Source organism: Crotalus tigris, unplaced genomic scaffold (genome assembly GCF_016545835.1).
Source record: "Crotalus tigris isolate CLP2741 ecotype Arizona unplaced genomic scaffold, ASM1654583v1 scf7180000017792.2578787, whole genome shotgun sequence".
Classification (NCBI taxonomy): Eukaryota; Metazoa; Chordata; class Lepidosauria; order Squamata; family Viperidae; genus Crotalus; species Crotalus tigris.
The window spans coordinates 1,815,460-1,832,481 of record NW_024096639.1 but is presented as its reverse complement, the minus strand read 5'-3'; the positions used below and the strand labels follow the sequence as shown (position 1 = coordinate 1,832,481).

The 17,022-nt window shown below is 33.7% G+C and overlaps 1 long non-coding RNA gene across 2 annotated transcripts; it reads right to left on the bottom strand.

Annotated features, from left to right (window-relative positions):
* Nucleotides 1-1,296: 1,296 nt before the first annotated feature.
* LOC120307580 lies at nt 1,297-16,536 on the bottom strand. 2 transcript variants are annotated; one of them, XR_005556582.1, is made up of 4 exons: nt 16,467-16,536; nt 16,183-16,388; nt 3,831-3,940; nt 1,297-3,053 (listed from the first exon to the last, which is right to left on the bottom strand). It is a non-coding gene; the product is annotated as an uncharacterized LOC120307580 (long non-coding RNA). The 2 variants fall into 2 exon arrangements; XR_005556581.1 differs by lacking the exons at nt 1,297-3,053; nt 3,831-3,940 and adding an exon at nt 14,787-15,144.
* Between the last annotated feature and the right edge of the window lie 486 nt (nt 16,537-17,022).

Sequence of the window (17,022 nt, the reverse complement as noted above, 5' to 3'; positions counted from 1 at the left end):
TATTCATATTGCTACATTGTCATTGCTTGATCCAAAAAGGATCATGGATGAGGGGGGCTTTCTATCTGTTCTGCAACCCCAACTCCACCCTTTTCCTCCCATAGCATTTTAGTTTCAAGGTCACTTTTCTTTTTCTGCCAGGAAGCAATATTCACCAACTTCCTTTTCCATGAATGCAATATGGTGAACAAATGCACTTCTGGGAAATTAACATGGTGGATAATGCTGAAACTTCAGTGTTAGGCTCTTTGTTAAATTTGCAAAAAACAAACAAACAAAAAAACAAAAAACACAACAACAACAACAACAAAACCCTGAAAAAAGAAAAGAGGCTTTACAGTGATGAGACTCATTTATCTGAATGCTGTCTTTGCCTTCTGTGATTGCTGGCATTACTGTTTTTTCTGGCAGAGACATTGTTCTGCTATATTCTAATAAGATACTTTTCCCAGCTTGAATCTCTGTTTTGCAGCATTGTTGTAGATGGCTGAAAGATCTTACTGAATTGCCATCCAACAATGTGTTACATTGGATTCTTTTGAAATAATATGCATTCTACCATAAAATAAATCTTAGTATGGAGAAAGGAGAAGCAATGTGTATTTCTGCAGATCTAGTATTGTTCATACAAAAAAATGATAAAAAGCAGTGCCAGTGGTGTAAACATATCCTCTTCTATGTCCAGTATATTTAGTTCATATATTTACTTGCATATTTATATACTATTCTGGACAATCTATTTAAACTCTGTTCTAAACTGTAATGCGAAGCGTCTTGACTCAGTTCCGGTGTTACACAATGTCAGTCCCAAGATGAAGAAAACCTTTGCTATTAGCTGCAACCATGGTGGGACCTGGTAAAGTTATTTGAATGAAAAGCAAAAAATATGGGAAGAGCATAGAAGATGGTGCTGTAGATGACTTAAATCTTATAAGGCTTTATATATTGATGTAAGCACTTAGAATGAGAATCAAAAAGCAATCAGCAACTGTTGTAGCTGTTTCAAGAAATGAACAATGTGGTATCTTCATGGTTCTTTCTATATTTTGTGGATTGCATTGCCTTGGTAAAGGGATAAAACTATCACTTGAGTAAAGAGTTTATTTATTTAGGTGAGGCATTTACTCACCTCTTCTTTCCCATTCCCATCAGTATCATGTCCTTAAACAAATACATTATTGATTGGAATAAATATTTGTTTATTTGGTTTCAGAAATGAATTAGTTGAGCCAGGTAAAGAGTGACCATTGTTTTTATTTTATGATTGTACACTGCATTTATGACTACAATAAACTCTTGAAGGTATAGACTTCACAAAAAGGAGGAAGGAATGTCTGCTAAATCTAAATGTCCATTAAGTACTTCAGCATGGAGGTTTTTGTATGTTTTCCTTTTTGAGCCCAAATCATGTACATGAGGAATCGTATTCTACTGATAACAATGAATATCTCTTTAGAAGAAACAATTAATATTGTTCACACTGATTTGACAATTGTTTGAGACAAAGTGTATTACTGCCTAAAATTTGGAGAAACTCAGATTCAGACATTTATCTACAAACTCCCAAGTTCATAAAACAAACTGCATTGGCTTATTGAATAAAGAAACAGAATACAAGCTATTACTTCTTAGTACAGGCTGTGGCATTTGACTATTCACTTGAACACTGGGAATAGATTAAAAGATTCTTTGATATTGTTAGACAAATTTTATATATTGCTAAGTACATTAGTGGATTGTTCCTTCCCAGCCTGTAGCATTTTAACTTATACTTCTCATATATCGCAAAGATATATCTGTATTGTCACAAGAAACTATTTAAAGATTAAATGAAGCAAAAATAAACTTTCTAAAGGAAGGTCTTGCTGAAAAACAGCAAAAATATTACTTCTAATAAAAGGTACAAGGATAATATATATAAAGGTTAAATGTGAAAAGAAACCTAGATTTGTGATTCAATTTGGTTAATATCTAAGCAATACTCTTTTGTTTAATTTGATAATATTAAATCAATTGTGAAGTTATAATACTTGGGACATGCAGTTTGACTGTTTTTCTGTCTGCCTGCCTATCCATCTAGGACTTATATTCCCGTCTTTGCACATCCTCTTAAAAAAAATGAAGCAACATGTTGTGTGCTACTTATACAAATGAAACCCTTCTTTCTGGTAAGATTGACAATAATTCCTATGAACGAGGCATGTTTTTAAAATTATTTATGGACTCAGAAAGAAATAATGGATTGGAAAATAGCTCTGGCTTTTATGGTGCATAGGAATATGCATGTAAGTATTAATGGGTCATTATTATTTTTAGAATAACAAATCAAGGAAAGAAGCTTTTATGATTCCTTTCTATTTCTACTTTCCTCCACTTTGTCCAAATATCTTAGCAAAAAAAAATCACAATGGAGAAAAGACGAAAGTAAGATGTAAGAAGAACTTTGTACTAGACCTGGCACTCCTTCTCTTGAAATGTTTTCCTTTTACTTGCTGTGCTTCTGAACATTTAACAGCAGCATGGTGCAATTTTCTGATAAAAGATTAAAGTAGCAGAAAATGCTTTACCATACATCTGTGTGTCACACTTTGTTACAAGCGCAGGACCAAAAGCAATTAAAGTGCACTACTTTACACACTGAACACAAATGCACAATTGCATCTAGGATGGGTAGATGAGTCTTCCTGAAACTTTACTAGTTGTATGGAATATTTGTTTAGAAATGATAAGAATGTATCTTCAATCATATGCGCTACATCTGTTGAAATTCTGCTTCTTCAATGAATATTTAACAGTTTAACATTTTAAAAATATCTATGGAGTCTCTTTGTATCTTTTCTTGGATTTAACTGAAACATGAATATCCAGGTAGTTTGCAGGTTGCTGGGGAGATAACTATGCAGTGAAAGGTAAGATGCTCACACACACAGTCCCTGGTGATACTGTAAAGAAAAGCACTCCAAACCCTGTGGATGACAATTTCATCAAATGTTCTTCTCCTTTGATGGTGTGGGAGGTGGGGAGGAATAAAAATAGATTTCCTTTATCTGAAACTGAAGGACAATGGTTAGAGAAAAATGCCAATGAGAATTTCAGGATAGCAATATTATTAGTTTCAATGTACATCAATAACTAAAAAGGAATAAAAGATCCAAGAAAGGGGACTACAAATTAAGAAATATGACAGGCATGTGAGTTTCATGACTGTATGGATTCTTAGTCTCTTTTCCTGTTCTTAGATGATGTCCCATTTGCTCCTCAGTGTGGGCAAACTATGTCCCAACCACACCAAATTTGTTCGTTTCATTGCAATCTGAGCCCATAAGTGAGATGAGCTAAAATCAACATTAGCTGTTTTATAAAAATATTACTTTGTACCTCTTATTCTAACAACATCCCCAAAAGACTCAAGATTATGGAAAATGTGTCATATTTTGCTGCTCACTATCTTAGAGAAAAAGGCAGATAACCTGTTGTAGATGTGACTGGAATTGCATTTGTGAAATTGTGAGTCTTGGGAGATGCTTTCACCTCAGCTATTTCTCACTGAGTCTTTCCCATTACCCTTTGCTTCCTGAATATCTTTGATGCCTATCATCTTCCACCCACCCACTGCACACATGTTTTATATTTTTGACACTACCTTCTATTCAGGTTTGTATCAAGGCAGAGGAGTTTTCATTATTTATCTGAGAAGAAGAGGGGATGTATTTCTGTTTATTGTCAGTTTCCATATATTTGTCACTTTCAATTACTCCCCAAACCATTCTGTAAGACATATGGTTGTCCAGAGCTAGTCAATTTCAGTTCTTCTACTTTAGAGAACTTACCTAATTACAGAATTATAGCATGATTTGTCTCTCTTTTCTCTCAGGCTATTCCTGGTGTCTTTCCATATGTTTCTTTTTTTTTCTTCATTTTTTTAAAGCTTTGGAATTGTCTAAGTGGGATGAGAGAGGAGAGTTAGACAAACATAAAGAAGACAAATCTTAGTCAAACCCACCACCTTTTTGTTCTATTGCTATAATTGATGGATATTTTTCCTGTTGGTTAATAACAAACTGAAAGAGGCCAGCAGCAAAGCTGGAACAGAAAACTAATCACCATTCTTATAACAAGTGGCACATTTAAAAATCAGGACATTATTTGACAGTGGTTTGGAACAGACACAGTTAGGATAGGCAATGAAGACAGGCAAACTTTGGCTGTTATTGTTTTGCACCATTTCAAGAACTCTAACTCAGTAATGGGGAAAAAGCCCTTATTCTAAGTTTCTAACTATTCTCCTTTATATGAGTACAATGACTACAAGCATGTTGTAATAACAGAGGCAGGATTTTCACAAGAATCTAGTTGCTGCTCTCAATAGTTAGCAATATCTATTGCATGTGGTATTTGAAGTAACATTGGAGGAAGCAGTGAATAAATTTATATAATTTCAGATCCAGATAAGGAATGTTGTTAAATAAGTCCACTTCAGATACAGAGAAAAAGATAATGTGCTCCTTCTGCAAATGAAGTGAATAGCAATTAAACATCTTGCCCTACAGAAATGGAAATTTAGGCTGTTCATCACTGGCAGCCTTTGTCACCACATGCTCTTTTATCTCTTTTTAGTACGTGCCTTTATAACCTTATAAACTCTCAGCTAAAAAACTCTGACCATTTTAGAGGTCTTCATGTATCTTTGTGCTAATAGCATTCCCCTAGGGGTGAAGGAAGATGACTATAACAATGTCTTCCTGCAGGCAGAACGTTTAGAAAAGAAAAGAAACAATAATATGTGCACACCGATATGCTCATGCACTGACTCACACACATTATCCTGAACCATTACAAATGATAGTTACTGTAATTTATAAGGAATTACTTGAAGCACAAAAATAGAAACATTTAAAATAAAGTGACAGTTTTATTTTTCTCTAATTGCTTGACAGTAATAAATATGAACTTTGTCTACAGAAAGGATTTATTGATATCTGCTTTGCCACAAATTCTCCAGGGACCTCTTGAGAACCTTTCCCCTTTACCTTTATGCACTAAAAGGGCAATTCTGCCAACCAGAAATGCTTCAAATTGTATTTCATGATCATTTGCTTCTCAATAAGCATGTGCAGGATTGTAATTTTACTTTGTTTTTACAGTAGGTTCAATCATACAGAGGTTTACACAGAAGAAAAACCTTTATGTACATCCATATGCATGTCTATTGAAAAATAAATCCCACTGATTTGAGTGGGGAATATTCTGAAATACTGTATGTGCATATAGCGTTCCAGCCTTTTTCTGACATTTCTTGATTAGAACATCTACATTCTAAACTGGCATTCACATCTCATGAATATGATTTTGAAGCTCTTTGTATATATAATTTTGTTCTATTTCTCAGCCAGGATTGCATAGTGTAGTAATGAGAATATTGGATCAGGATTGGAGAGACCCAATTTCACACTGAGCCATGCAAGCTCACTTGTGACTTAGAATCAATCACTGTCTTTCAGTGGAATGGTAGTTGTAGAAAAAAAAAAACTGGAAGAAGTGCAAAGTATGCTTTGTGCCAGAAGAAAGGCAAAATATGAATCTAATGAACAAATATTGTTTTTTTGCCATATCCCATTTAGCATTATAATTACCCTGTGTAGTAGTACAGATTGCGAAAATGCCCTGAGAAAGGTTGTGACCTATGTCTTTTTCCATCTTAGACATTTTAGCTTTCTGCCACTGGTACAATGGGAAGAAACATTTTGGTTTCTTTATTGTAATGGAAAATGTGATAAATAACTCAAGCTTGCCAGCCACTTTGTGTTTAAGATACAAGAAGAGCTTTGGCCAAAATTAAATGACTACATTTGATAGTCACTTTGAGAACTGAAGCAGAAAATCCCAGAAGTATCTCTTTGTTTAGTATCTCTGACCCCAGAAATACTAAATAAATAACAATTTTATAAATTAGGGAGGATGGATGGGTGGGTTTGTGTGTAAGTATTCTGTTGAAAGCTGCATAAGACCCCAGGGCCACATGTTAACAAACCCTTGTCTAACTTTATGTCAAATAAATCTCTCACTTGCCAACTCTTCTTTCCTGTCTCCTCATCTACAGTGATTTTGTAGATAAATGTGAATTTGTCCCCTGATTCGTTATTTATTTATTTCCCACTTCTCTTATTTTTACAATACAATAACTAAACGGCTGTGAATATATCCAAAACCTCTTCCTCCTCCGATTTTTTCCACGAAACACTCCTGTGAGGTGGAGTTAGGCCGAAAGAGTGGCTGGTCTATCACACAGCTGGCTTGGATAAGTGGGACTTGAACTCATGGTTTCCCACATTCTAGCCTAGTGCCTTAACTATTAGAATAAACTGGCAAGGCAAATGTATCTCTCATCCCTCCTGAAGCTGTGTATTCAATGGAGAGGATTAGCAGTGAGCTGTTTTTCTTTGCTGTGATTCTGAATATGTGAGAAGTTTGGAAGCAAGCTTTTGTTTAACTAACCACAGTTAGTATTTTGTCTGCTAAACGTAGCTATGAAACATGCCCACTTCATGTTGTGTTTAACACAGCTGGTTTATTTCCATGAATGTTGACCACAGTTTAAGATGCATTATATTGCTATTAATTGGAAACAATGCAAAATATTCCAATTTAACTCTTGCTGCCATGCTGAGAAAGGGGAGTACTGATAGCACCATACAACACAAATTATTCTTTGATATGCTATCCCTGAAACAAAGTGGTGAGGGAGAGTGAGGATTGATTCCATTTGTTTTATAAAAAGTAATACAAAATAATGCAGTGTTTTGAACAGTGTTAACTTGGCTAAGCCTTATAAAGTAAATAAGCAACCAAGAAAGAAAAATGGTTTACGCTTTTTCTGCTTTTTTTTATACAACAAAGGTCAATGAACGCTATTAAAATAATACCTTGATATTTTGGGAAATAAGGTTTTGCTCCTCCTGTTATGCAGATCCCACTTGCCCTATGTCCATACAATGACACAGATGCCACTACATTGATTAGGTGACACAACTTCATTTCTACATTCATTAGTCATTGCCAACTGTATCACTTTGTCTAGGAACTTATGAGCTGCTAATTTTTGATCTCTTTGTGGTGTAGAATTCAGTGAGATACTTTGGAGACATATAAATGTCCCTGTAAGTGTCCCATTGAGCTATAGAGGTGATGAAAAGAAACAGTAAAAGAACAATAAGGACATTTGCCAGCTGTTCTATTTGAGATAACTAGAAAACGTATGATGCTGTGACAGGGACATCAGCATTTAGGAAATGGTGAAATAGCTTGCGAAGAAACAGGGAAGAACAAACGTTTCTTGTTTTGATTCCTTTCTATGTACATAAAATGAGAAATAATGTTGAATTATTCTGCTCATATAATCACAATTGTACATACTGAACATGTAATAGGGCAGCCATTTAGATTTGTAAATACTGGAATAAAAGTTTGACTGTGTCAGACAAAAGTAAAATGACACGCCATGTGATTTCATTCTCTTTTCCTATCTTCAGAAAGAAATAAGATAATTGGAAAAATGAGTCCCTCATAAATCTGATAACATTTTTTAAATATAGTAATATGAGGATAATACAGGTAATCCTTGTTTAGTAACTGTTTGTTATGACAGTGATGAAAAATTAACTTTACAATAAGTTCTTATGGTTATAAATTACATAGGTCTGTAAAGCAAAGGAAAGCTGAAGTAAGTTCATAAGTAGAACTATAGCAACAGCTTCACTTAATGATGAAATCGCCAGTCCCAGTTATGGCACTAAACGAGGACTATCTTTAATCTGTCTTATTCACCAACAAATGAATGGTTATTGGAAACAGCTGAAGAAAGCCAGATTGCAGAAGCTTCACATATGTTACTGAATAAGCTAATGATCCCTAGATGCCAGCATAGAGTTAGAATTTTCTCTTTCTTGTTGCTACCATCCAGTGGTGATATAGATGATTGTACCCCAAATCTGCTAACCACACAAACTCAAGAATAGCTAGCAGTGATTGTTCCTATTGATTCAGCTCTCCATAACAGTCACAGTTTTGCATGTGGCTCCTTGCAAAAACCCCTGAGTTTTTGTACTTAATGGTCATCTCTGGGAATTAATGGTTTCCATCTTACCACCATCTTAACTGTTTTAGTAACCCAGAATTTCTTGCTCTTTTCACAAATCAATTCTTTTTGTTGTTTTTACTTCAATTTTTAAAAATTTGTGCTATTAGACAAGTCAGGTTACAATTCTAAGCCTTCCAGAGTTATATATATATATGATTTTTTGATTGCTAACAAAGAGTTAAAGGGAGACTGGTATAGCTATTTTGAGCAAATTAGCTGTCATCAGCCAGCCATACCTTCTGAGATTCGAACCTGGGCTGCTTGCACGGTAGGCAGCTGTGTTGACCCCCAGGCCACAGGCTCTTTCTCACTTTGTAAGCTGTATCAGGGAGGGAAGAGACAGGGGAGGAGATACGTCTTGAGTGTTTTTTTGATGCACCCTGTCGGCCCAAATATGGGAAGAAGAAAAAGATTTCTTCTTGCCATATTTGGGCTGACAGGGTACATTAAAAAAACACTCAAGATGTATATGTGATTGTATATACTGTGTGTGTAATAAATAAGTTAAAACTAAACATTAAAATCCAATTACAGGATTGTAATTTTTAAAGTTCAGTAGTTTCTAGCTTTCTATAAGGCCTCCTTCTCCCAAAATCCTTTGCTTGGAACTCATATTGATGTTATTTGTTTCTTGACATTATTTTATCCTCATTAAACTCAGTTAAACTCTGTTCTACTGTGGACATGACTATTGGGACTTGTGGATCTGTTTATTCTTGGTTCCCACCTTGAAATTTTGCTTTAACATGCAGTTATCTATCCTAATTTCTGCATCATCAAACTCAATGGACACTATCTGCCACTGAGGTACCATTTGTATCATATATTTATCCATTATAATTCCTTAAAATTAGCAATGCCTTTTCCTTCTCTTTCTTCTTTATTATACATGGAGCTTTCAAAAAGTATTTATTGGAGTGCATGAAGAATAATGGTCATGAAAAAAGACTTTAAATGAAACTAAAATGAATATAGGAGCTTCCGCAATTCCCTAAATACGTAGTGCAAAGTATATAGCTCTGAATTATGCTCATGCAGAAATGTATTCTCTATCTTTTTCAATACAATAGTTCCATTTGAATAGCTGGGGAAAAAAATCTTGATCAATACGGAATTTAAGTAGCAAAGATAATAAAATGGCTTTGTATCTTACATAACAAAATGCTATTTTAAATGACATAGATAAATACATGAATCGTAAATGCATTTCAAATGGGAATGACATCACTTCTGATATTGGACGCACAATGTGCTTGTTGTGGGAAGACTAAAAAGGCAAAAACAAAAAGCAAACAAACAAAATACCAGCATGGTGAGATCTTTGGAATGGTTTTTCCAAACCATCTGCAAAACAGCTTGGTTCCTAAAAAATCTTTCCAGGCCAAAGAGCTTCACAGAGACATTGCTTTCCTCGCTATAAGATAAATGAACTAGTTTGGCAACAAACACCATGGCTTGGTGCCACAAGAAAGAAAAGTATCCTATATTTTCCTCTTGTGGGATCAACTCTCTTGACATCAACAAGAAAGTTAGTTACTTTCTGGCTGGAAGAGATGGATAGTTTTTGAAGCTGTTTGCTGCTGATTTCCTGCACTGAATGGAGAAGAAACTAAAAATTATCAGAGGTGACATAAATTGTATCAGCCAATAGTAAAATAGACAGTAATTTACACAGAGAGACAATGCCATTTGTTTATGTTGCTACTGATTAAATGCTGCACATATGTTCTGTTACAGATGTTTGTAAGGATGGCCTTACTCTATTTACCAAGCTAAAGTATATATGTAGGAAAATAAAGGTACTTCTCCCCTCCAGCCTTTTATTCATTTTAATTAATTAGCAATCTTAGAAGGAAATAGGCTCTAAGCATCATCCAGGTGACAGCCAAAATATGCTTGATCATCAAGCCATTTTCCTACCTATGCTTGTTGTTTTGTAATGCTATGTCAGCCTCCATACCTAATTTTCTCTTAAGTATTTTGAAGGAAAAGCTGCCATCTGTGGAAAACAATTTTCCTATTTACGTAGAATGGTAATCTGGTTTTTAAAAAGAGACTGGACAACCTTTTGTCTAAAATGCTATAGGGTTTCCTGCTTGAGCAGGGGACTGAACAAGAAGATCTCCAAAGTTTCTTAAAACTCTGTTATTCTATATGAAAGTTTGTCCATTCTACATACTGTTTAATGATAGATCATAAAAAGAAGGAACAAGAGCCTTGAATATCCCTTGAATGGCATCAGATATGGTAAAATGTCTTGTGCTTGATGTTTATTAATCATTAATGAATGATTAATGAACCTAACAATATAATTCATTAATCATTTCTGAATTTGCATCTATATTTATAAACTGCCAGTTAGAATCTTATGCAAATGTTTTTCCCCTTATTCAGTGATGCAATTCATACTTTTAGCATTACATTCTTCATCAAATAATCTTGTTTTAATAAAATCATTTCCTGTGAGTGCTACTCTTGCTACTCTTCCATTAAACATTTTAACTGTTTTATATATAGCTCTATTAATTAACATGGAGGCATATTGATTCTAACACATGCTTGTTGTTTTGAAAAAAAAACAATTTGCTTTTTAAATAGGCATGATTACTATTATGGCAGCATCCTTTATCCAGAGATTTTTTTCCCCTAGACCAGCAACAGATATGAATTGCAATAGGTTTTTTCATTGATAATTTAATCATACAAGATTAAATACAATTTTCATGAAGAGATAACATTGGAACCAAATAGAGTTTCAAACCATTATTACCAGATGTGATTGTTTAAGCACAAAATATACATAAAAGAGATTGAGGGATTATAAAATGAATGATCTTTAAAGTCTACCCTGGTACCATATGTCTTATTTTCAGGATTTTTCCATTGCACTCTCTCTCTTTGCTAGATTTTAAAAAGGGAGGAAAGAATCAATTCAATTTGTGAATTAGCTGAAAGCAGAAAAGGAAGGAAGGGGAAAAAAGTTTTGTGTGTGGGGGAAGGAGCTGACATTTTAAGCTAGAGAATCTCTACAGAAAACAGATTTCTCTTTGCAATCAAGATAACTTAACAACCATAAACAAGTTGTCAGAGGGAAAAAAATTACATTTTGCTGTTGCACAGACCACATACAGATGACTGATTTCTCTTTCAAGTTCAAGCACACAAAAGAGTTGTTTATACTTTTCAGCAACTGACCCAGGCTGGCATGACAATCTTCAAGATCCAAGCAAGAATGGCTAAAGGGCTTTCAAAATGCTTCTTGGCAAGTAATGTAGGATAACAATCAGAGGATGTATAAATAGCTTAAATGTTTGATAAGAGGAAAATGAAGTTGCTGCATTCTCAAGCCATGCTTTCTTACAGAGATTTAATCAGAAAGGAGTTTTTGTTGCATTGTATATTTAGGTATAGCTTTCTTATGTGTGCTATCATTCTGTATGCTTGCTAATGTGAAAGATTTATGTAAACAGTTATAAATATAATTCAGAGAGTTAGACTTAGCTATTGTTGTGGACATATAAATATCACAAGTTACTGATACAAAATAAGAGTTCACTTAGGAATTAATTTAAATTTAACAAATGTATTTGGGAGATGGATTGAACTCCTCGTTAGAAGAATGCAATTGCCTTTCTGAGGCTTGGGGGGATGATACTGAGTAAATGTCTTCTGGATACCTTCACGTTACCACTATTCATAATACAATTTTAGTTGCTTCCTGCATGAGAAAAAAAATTAATTATTCTGCAACACGAATTCTTGCTGAACTTAAATTGGGAGAATGAGGGCACTGCAGAAACTCATTTTATTACTTTGGGGAAGCCCTTGATTCCAGGGCCTTGGATCTCTGCTCCATGGTGCAGCCCTAAGTATGGCAAAATGCTATAATAAATACATCCAATGAATTAAGAATTTGACAAACTACATGGTTAGGAAGCAAAATTAGTCATGGAAACCAAAGCAACATACTAGTTTTGAAATAATGGTCTCAGAAGAGCAGATCAGTACTACCATTTACAGCAACTTGCAGCAATAGTGCTATATGAAAACATCCAGGTCAAAGAGGTAACTTCCTTGGTTCCAGTTGGTTGCTAGGCAATATCCATGCAGAGCTCTAATTAGGTCTACATTCAGAGTGACCCTTTTTAATATCCACTAAGAACAAATTAATCTTTAGATTACATTTTCTTGTTATCCAAATTTTAAATTAATACTGGTTTTGAAATGTAAATGTTATAAGAGACCATATAGATAAAGGGTTATGAGGCAAGCCACATATTGTGATGGAAAATAGGAGATCTTTGAGTCTCCCAGTGATCTGTATCCTGACAATCCTGTTTGTGATGTTCTGTATTTTAAGATGTGGTAGCTGACCTTCTATTTCTCTAAACAGCCCTGAAGATATGGGACAGTCTTGAATTATTTTTTTAAAAAATCAGGTGTCACAGGACTTGGTGTTATTTAAGCTTTTCTGAGTCTTTGGAGTCATGCTAAAAAGCTAAGGTAATAGTGGGCATTGACTTGGTTGTCCAGTTATTCTTTATAACCCCTGAATCTAATACTGCATTGTGGTTGTTTCTGTTCTCTATCAAAGAAGTTAGAAAATTCTTTGAAATTTCTTGTGGTGTTTTTGAGCTTAGTTGACTTTTGGTGGTAGCAAAAAGTATTTTTATTTTTTTACTACACATTTCCCCATCATTCTGAAGCCTTCCCAGCTGATGACACTTGCCATCTGGAAAAGCCAACTCCTCACACCAACTTCCATTTAGATTTAATTGAAGGATGAGAAGCTTGGGGCTGAACACCACTGGAGAGATGATTAATAATGCCTCACAGCTACCACATGACTAAATATAACCACAGGTATGCCACATCCATCCAAGAATTAAACCAAATTTAATGTTTCTGTTGGTAGAAATTTTAAAAGCAAATTCCTTTACAGGAAATGGGGTAATTAATAATTCCATTCTTTGGAATTCTAAGAGAGAATGATGAAAAGAAATAGTCTCTGGAGTTACTTATTCCCAATACAGCTTCTTCAGTGTACATAAATAATGGGAAATGGAGATAAGGTTATTAAGGTGAGGCTTTAGTTTCCTTCCATATAATTTTAGTCACATATAGAAAGGAATTTTCATACACAAAACTTAACTTAAGGTAAACTCAAATTGGAATTGTCTATCAACCTTGCATTTTATGTACTTAATTTATCTGCCCAGGAATTACCTTCTGATGTGTATGTGTGTGTGAGAGAGAGACTTTAACCATTCATTCAGTCATTTTTATTTATTTAGCATATTGCAGTTAATTAATTTTGATAATGTTTAAACTTTGTAACATTCAATCTATATTCCATCCAATCTAATTTATTTTGAATCCAATAATGTTGCCCACTGTATCTTTCTTATTAGATTTAACATATGAAGGTAACTCCTGAACACCGCTTCTGTCTCTTCAAATGCTGAAAATGGAAGGCTATCTTTGCAGTTTGTCAAATATTAATGAATTATGCCATTATTTAACTAAAATCATTTCTTATTCTGAAGAAACTGTAATCCATAACTATGGAACCATCCAAATGACTATTTAGCAAATTATACTTTAGCAACTTGGAGATATACTGCTTTTAAGCTTCTTTCCTAATTTCAGAAAGTGGCAGCTGAAATCTAATGGAATTTCTCCCTAGACATAGGATAATTCATTTCAATTACTATATTGACTATTCTTTTTATGTTAAGAGCACAGGAAGTTCCTTAAGCAGATTACACATGGTATATATACCTAAGAATTACTATAGTTCGTAGTTAGGAATGTGCAGGGAACTATTTTTGGCCATTCCCTCTTCACTTAGCAACAAGGATTTGCAACAACTACACAATTTAACTAGAAATTCTTGATGTGTATGTTTGGCAGCTGTCCTCACCCATTCACCCCAACTTTATAAGACAATGACTCCAATAAAAAAAGATCTCTTTAAAAGAATTAAAATTCTTTTAAAATCTTAGAATTTTTTTTGTTAAAATTCATCAGTATATGTAGTATGACAATTGGGAAGGTTTACATCAAAATTTAAAGGTCTGAATTCAAAATTCAGTTGCAAAAACAACTGCATTAGTAATTTAACATCTACAGTGATTCACTTGACAACTGTGGCAAGAAAGGTCATAAAATGGGGCAAAACTCACTTAACAAATAAATTTTGGGCTCAATTGTGGTGGTAAGTTGAAGACTACTTGTACAGAAGTAATTTGAAATTTCTGGTTTAACTGAACTCTTTGCTTTCCTTGACATTCCTAATTGTGTCCAACATCTGATGCAAACTCTATTAAGAAATGATGCAACTTTAGGATAACATGCACTTTATTCTATGGTCTAAATATTTTACATTATTTCTTTATCACCCTAACCTTATTTTAAATTCAGAAATAGGAAGTATTTATTTTTCCCCAGATTGTACTAATACATATATTTTTGTTTCTTGAGGCTTTATAGGTAATTTATTTATGAGTCATCATAGGCTAAATTATGTAGAATTTTGGTAAAAAAATGAACATTTAATTAGCCTTATCCATATTTAGTTTATTTGCAAATAATTTTTTATTTTCTAAAAAAAATTGTTACAATAGGGTAGATTGTTATAGACATTAAAATGCGTCCCTGTTTTTTTGTACAAAAAGTCAAATTGATAACATTTTGTTTTGTTTTTGAGCCAAACAAATTGATAACATTTTGTTTTGTTTTTGAGCCAAACATTGAAAACAGTAGATCGGTGATAACTCTGGTATTCATAAACCTAATATATGCATAAAAAGTATCTTAAATAAATATTTTAGGCTTAGGAGAATAATTTATAGCTTTTCAATTTAATTTTCTATTTACTATATTGAAAATCGTCTTTCCAAACAGCATAAGGAAATGTATATCCATGTGCAGCATGTTTTTGACTTGCATGTCAAGGACAGCACACTCTGGGGAAAGTTGGATAAGGACTCAAATAATATGAGGGCCTAAGGGTAAAAGTAAACTTTTATTAGTTATTATTATTATGACAATTAATTATTATACTTACAGTCATGTGAAAAAAGATACATCATGTAAAGTTTTGTTTTTTGTAACATACAAAAGTGGAGATGTCAATATTATATCTTCATTCAAACAATATATAAAAATAAAAGTAACACAATTGAGAAAAGGTTATGAAAAAAGTTGACTTTATGCTATAATTTATTCAATAACAACAACAACAACAATACTTTTTCATCCAGTGGCTCTATTACTGGTTATTGCCCTTTCTGGCAGAAATAATCTCAAGTAGGCATTTCTTATAACTGTCTTATAACTGTTTAATGTCTCTGACATAATTGGGAAGAATGTTTTCTCACTGCTACATGGTGATTTTTTTCAGCTGTGAAATGTTTGAGGGGGTTTCTTGCATACATAACCTATTTCAAATCACTCCACAACATGTAAGGTGACCTTGGCATGTGGAAATGATCTTGGAAGACAGAGGGAAGAACTGTAGCCAGGGCAGTTGTTTAATAAGTGGCTACTTAATCTGCAGCAGGAATGTAGGTGTGGCAAAAACCTTAGAAGAGTTTCAATATCTTGGCCTATAAAGGCAGACAAGGGAGAAACATACTTTCAAAGTTGAAAAATTCTGTTAATGTACTCTTACAATAAAGCAGAGCTAGTACTTCTGGGTGTGCTTCTTGTCTGGACTATATCACAAAACTGATAATTTCAGACCTCTTCAGGTCTTTTCTTTTTCTCAGCCATTCCTTGATAGAATGTCTAGGGTCATGTTGCAAAGTCCACTTTCTGCATACATCATGTTGGTATATATGATTCTCATTCATCTACTTGTAACTTTATAAAAAAAGATTGCACTCAATCATCAAGTGAGATTCATGGATGGATGGCAATGTGAATTTGTCCCCATCTGTCTTTAACAGTATTATGTAAATAGTGTTTCTGTTTCTGTACAGCAAATACATGCATTTATTTAAAACATTTATAATCATTTTGAGAAAATTTATTTCACTTACATTTACTTCAGGTATGTCCATGTTGCACTGTTTTCTATATATTTAGACCTGATTTCATTCTTCCAGCCCTACATTTGGTCCATTCTCTGAGTATAGAAACTTTTGATCAATATTTTTTTATATCTGATTTGAATGCAAATAGGGTTCAGTCTCTCAAGCAGATGAACTGAAGTACAGTATGTCTGACAGATCTGGAAGACACAAGGCTGACTTAAGATGTTAGACAAATCAGAAATAATCTTATGTGATTACAGCTATTCAATTTGCCCCATAAAAATACTCACCTATATTTTCTCAAAAAAGAAATCCCCTTGAGGCTCAGGTGTGTTTTAGGCTTTAGCAACATGAAGAGGGAGTGCTCTTCTTGAACTTACCATTGTTATTTGTAGTCTTTATAACTTGGACGTCACTGCAGTTTTTTCAACAATGAGGAACATTCATCATTTGAGTTGCAAAATTAAATGGTTTTGAATTGAACAATAATAATATCAAACAAAGAAGAAAATGAATGTATTATTCAGGTGTTGTCAACCTTTGAATATTTATGTGTATTGCATGTTAATCCAGGTTTCTTGGCTCCTTTCCTAACATACCTCTAATATTAATCTATGTCAAAACAGTTCTACAGTTTTTTTAAGGAATCATATCATGTCAATTGTTTAACACCATGATTTCTAAGGCATTGCAAAATGAAAGAATGTGTCCTCTTACACTTTTAATCTACTTCTTAACATTGTTTTTGTATCCCTGTTGCAGGATTTTTTAAAGCTAATTAACTGTGAAAAAATTGTTGAAAAATTACAACTTTTACCAAATTTGTATGTCCCAACAGAATATATT